The sequence below is a fragment of the Alosa sapidissima genome, chromosome 24 (genome assembly GCF_018492685.1).
Source record: "Alosa sapidissima isolate fAloSap1 chromosome 24, fAloSap1.pri, whole genome shotgun sequence".
NCBI classification, from domain to species: domain Eukaryota; kingdom Metazoa; phylum Chordata; class Actinopteri; order Clupeiformes; family Clupeidae; genus Alosa; species Alosa sapidissima.
In genome coordinates, this window is record NC_055980.1 from 29,634,670 (window position 1) to 29,639,669 (window position 5,000).

General features: G+C 43.5%; 1 protein-coding gene and 1 long non-coding RNA gene across 2 annotated transcripts in view; one reads left to right on the plus strand and one right to left on the minus strand.

Moving 5' to 3' along the window:
* Positions 1-1,611, minus strand: part of LOC121700409 — a 1,699-nt gene extending 88 nt beyond the window's left edge. Inside the window, exons 1-2 of the long non-coding RNA XR_006027226.1 lie at positions 1,349-1,611; positions 1-39 (exon numbers count right to left, since the gene is read on the minus strand). The exon at positions 1-39 is cut by the window's left edge and continues 88 nt beyond it. This is a non-coding gene — a long non-coding RNA (uncharacterized LOC121700409). The remainder of the gene's footprint in view (positions 40-1,348) is intronic.
* Positions 1-5,000, plus strand: part of doc2a (double C2-like domains, alpha) — a 135,094-nt gene that overhangs the window by 5,583 nt on the left and 124,511 nt on the right. The gene's annotated exons all lie outside the window — the stretch shown is intronic.

The window sequence follows — 5,000 nt, forward strand, 5'->3', positions numbered from 1 at the left end:
TCAGCCTGATCCACCACCAGTAGCAGAGTGAAGCAGCACCTAGCAGAAATAGAAGAAAAAAAGATAAACAGTGTTAGATAACAATTTAAACTGAAACTGAAGGCTACTTACAAGTGAAACTTTAGAATAATCATTTATATATATACTGTATGTTTTTTGAGTTTACTGTCAAAATGCCAGGCTGAAGATGATGTTAGCATAAGGTATATTTAGTTTCGCAAGGTATATTTAGCTGCTAACGTTAGCCAGCTGGGTGAGCTCATTGATGATGTTTGCTTGCAGCAACACATAGATATATGTACTGATTACGATGAGTTAACGTTACATAAGTTAGCTGGTAGCAGCTAAACCTCCACGTTAACGTTAACCAGCAGCACATCATCTTCAGCCTAACATTGTGACAGTAACATCAGAGAATGTCTAATAAGGGGAGAACTGCCACTCTCGGAAAACTTCCGGTTTCTGAACTGGTTGCAGTTCCTTCTGTGGTTCCACATGAGGGCGCTCGTCCACGAGTGCAGAATGCATGGAGGTCTATGGAGCTGTACCCCTCAAAATCCACTTTTCTCGGGATATAATTTTTTTTTAAGTAATTTGAGTATTGTATTTGAAAGGGGAGGCAAAGAAAATACACTTGGTGGAGTATTATATTTTTTAAAGTCACTTAATTGTTCTAAAAAGCCTTTCAAACGTGTCAATGACGTCATTCATTAGCACAATGCTAGCGTGTTATGGGCAACAACGACCCAACCTGTAAGAAATCAAAAGGACATAAGTACTCGTTCATTCAACTTTTGACCTATAACCCATGTTGAAGTTATACAAACTACAATCAAATCTGAGATTTGTCAACGGCAATCAGGTGAAAGAGACAAATTTAGCCGTCTAGCTCCATTGACTCCCATTCATTCTGCACTCATGGCGATTGCCCCCAGTGGAACTCTGGTGGAACTGCATCCAAAATTCCATACAATGGGACTTAATATGGAGTGGCAAGGCTCTCCGTAGACGGGCTCTGGTAACATACTAGGCCTAGCACTACTAGCGAATGTTTTATATAAATTATATGAATATAATAAACTGTAACTTACTGAGAACTAAGGTAGGCCTAATATAAATGAGACTGCCAAAACGTTAACGTAACATAAAACATTAACGTTAATGCCACCTTCACAGCAACAGCAACTATGATAGCTAGCCTAACGTTACTTACTTAGTTGATTCAACAAGCATGGATGAGTTTGTAAGTTAGACAGTACAACGTACATAGACTGTACACATGGCCGAATTTAATGTAGTACAATTTCACAATGAAACATTAACGTTACATAAATAAATGCTTGCTTACCATTAAGGTGGAGCTGCGAACTTGACAGAGTGCTGAACACCGTTGGTCTGACTCTGACTGAACTGTTGCTCAAAAATGATCTCCCGCCGCCGGACAGTTCAAACATCGTCGCGCGGTGCACGTTTCAATCACCACATCAAAATTTCCCAGTAAACCATAAATCCATGACTTTTCAATATCTTTTCAAAATGATGATTTGGATGGAAAATCAACATAATATCAATGTCACCTTGCTATCTGGGAGCTTAACTTTGTATTTATGTGCAAAAAGAAAACAGAAAACCCCAACTGATTTTCTGCCATGTTTTTTCAAAATTTTCAAAAAGCTGACAAGTGAGGGAGGAGTCAGATTTATTACTGTGTTATGATTCGCAGCAAATTTTTATTACTGTAGTTTGACCATTTTTGACCATAATTCATAGCGAAACTACAGCAACATACTGTATTCACAAATACAGTACACATGTTTCTCAAAAACAGCAGTGATGCTGTGAAAATCACAGAATCTTGTTACAGTGTACCATTTTCAGCACAAACACATACACACACACACACACGTTTATATGTATAAATGTCTTATCTATCGTATGCTCTGTATTGTATTGTTTGATGTCCTGCTTTGGCAATACAAATAAATATTTGTCATGCCAATAAAGCTACCTTGAATTGAATTGAATTGAAAGAGAGGGAGAGGAGAGAGAGATTTTAACTCTTTCTTTATTGGTTTACAAAAACACTGAAAGATTCAAGACACAATTAGACACAATTAAATTCTTGTATAGGATAAAAATTATGTTAAAAAAAAAATGTTAAAAATTAAAAAGAGAGAGAGGGAGAGAGAGAGAGAGAGAGAGAGAGAGGGAGAAAGAGGGAAAGGGAGAAAGAGAAAGAGAGGGGGAGAGAGGGAGAGGGCAAGAGGGAGGGGTAAGGGGGAGAGAGGGGGCAAGAGGGAGGGGTAAGGGGGAGGGGCAAGAGGGAGGGGTAAGGGGGAGAGAGGGGGCAAGAGGGAGGGGTAAGGGGGAGGGGCAAGAGGGAGGGGTAAGAGGGAGGGGCAAGAGGGAGGGGTAAGGGGGAGGGGTAAGGGGGAGAGAGGGGGCAAGAGGGAGGGGCAAGAGGGAGGGGTAAGGGGGAGAGAGGGGGCAAGAGGGAGGGGCAAGAGGAAGGGGGAGGGGCAAGAGGGAGGGGTAAGGGGGAGAGAGGGGGGAGGGGTAAGGGGGAGAGAGGGGGCAAGAGGGAGAGGGCAAGAGGGAGGGGTAAGGGGGGGGGGGGGGTTGGACTCTTGATGTTTTAGGATTTCCTGCTTTAGTCCTCACTGCTAAGCCTCTGAGCCAATCATAATGACCTGTGTGAGAGTGTGTGTGTATGTGTGTGTCTGAGAGAGTGTGTGTGTTATGTCGTTTTCAAGTGGTCGTCACTCTTGGCTGCCACATGCACACGCACAGAAACACACACACACACACACACACACACACACACACAAACACATGCACCACACACACACACACACACACACACACACTCACAAACACTCACACACAAACACTCACACACAAACGCACATACACTCTCACATACACACATGAACTCACATGGACGCACACACAGACCTCACACGCTCACAACTCACTCAGACGCACACACACACACACACACACACACACACACACTTACACATGAACTCACACGGACGCACACACACGTCCTCACACGCACGCACACACTCACACACACACACAAACACACTCACACATGAACTCACACGGATGCACACACACGTCCTCACACGCACGCACACACTCACACACACACGCACGCACACCCATTCACGCCACACAGGTCTTACACTCGGCCAGTTTCCACTAGAGGAACTCGTGGTTCTTTACAGGGTCTTGGTTCCACTAGAGGAACTTGTGGTTCTTTACAGGGTCTTGGCCATTTGCGTGTGTTTCCACTAGAGGAACTCGTGGTTCTTTACAGGGTCTTGGTTCCACTAGAGGAACTCGTGGTTCTTTACAGGGACTTGGCCATTTGCATGTCTATACTGCCGTAACCGCCCTGTAAGGACAAGTTCAACAGCTTGTGCAAAAAATCTGAATTTTAGAATTGGCCTCTATTCAATTCATGAATTGGAATTTGAATTGAATTGGCACCACCCCAGGAAGTTTACTTTGAATTTGAATTAGATAGACAGGAAGTGGAATTAAATTCATGGAAACCCAAGGCCATTCCACAGTCCCACAACAGAAATAATGTGTTGAATCTCACATACGCTCAGTGTTAGGAAGGTTACTTTGGAAATGTAATTGGTTACTGTTATAAGTTGTGTGTTTGCTGCAATCATGTCTGATATATAGTGAAAGCTTCATACCCTTAAATTATGTATATGAATTTCTTCAAATTTCATTGAATATTCTAATTCCTTTTTATTCAAATTTGAATTGTAATTCTAGATCCTGTTTTTGACCTCAAAAAATGTATGTGGTGTGAGATATAAAGATGTGTGAGAACTCCTAGTGGTGTGAGATATAAGAGGCGTGAGAACTCCTAGTGGTGTGAGATATAAAGAGGCGTGAGAACTCCTAGTGGTGTGAGATACAAAGATGTGTGAGAACACCTAGTGGTGTGAGATATAAGAGGCGTGATAACTCCTAGTGGTGTGAGATATAAAGATGTGTGAGAACTCCTAGTGGTGTGAGATATAAGAGGCGTGAGAACTCCTAGTGGTGTGAGATACAAAGATGTGTGAGAACTTCTAGTGGTGTGAGATATATATAGGCATGAGAACTCCTAGAGGCATGAGAACTCCTAGTGGTGTGAGATATATAGAGGCGTGAGAACTCCTAGTGGTGTGAGATGAGAGGTGTGAGAACTCCTAGAGGCATGAGAACTCCTAGTGGTGTGAGAACTCCTAATGGTGTGAGATATAGAGGCGTGAGAACTCCTAGTGGTGTGAGATATTTAGAGGTGTGAGAACTCCTAGTGGTGTGAGATGAGAGGCGTGAGAACTCCTAGTGGTGTGAGATATAAGATGTGTGAGAACTCCTAGTGGTGTGAGATATATAGAGGCGTGAGAACTCCTAGTGGTTTGAGATGAGTGGCGTGAGAACTCCTAGAGGCATGAGAACTCCTAGTGGTGTGAGAACTCCTAGTGGTGTGAGATATAGAGGTGTGAGAACTCCTAGTGGTGTGAGATATATAGAGGCGTGAGAACTCCTAGTGGTGTGAGAACTCCTAGAGGCATGAGAACTCCTAGTGGTGTGAGAACTCCTAGTGGTGTGAGATATAGAGGCGTGAGAACTCCTAGTGGTGTGAGAACTCCTAGTGGTGTGAGATATAGAGGCGTGAGAACTCCTAGTGGTGTGAGATATATAGAGGCGTGAGAACTCCTAGTGGTGTGAGATATAGAGGCGTGAGAACTCCTAGTGGTGTGAGAACTCCTAGTGGTGTGAGAACTCCTAGTGGTGTGAGATATAGAGGCGTGAGAACTCCTAGTGGTGTGAGAACTCCTAGTGGTGTGAGATATAGAGGCGTGAGAACTCCTAGTGGTGTGAGATATAGAGGCGTGAGAACTCCTAGTGGTGTGAGAACTCCTAGTGGTGTGAGATATAGAGGCGTGAGAACTCCTAGTGGTGTGAGAACTCCTAGTGGTGTG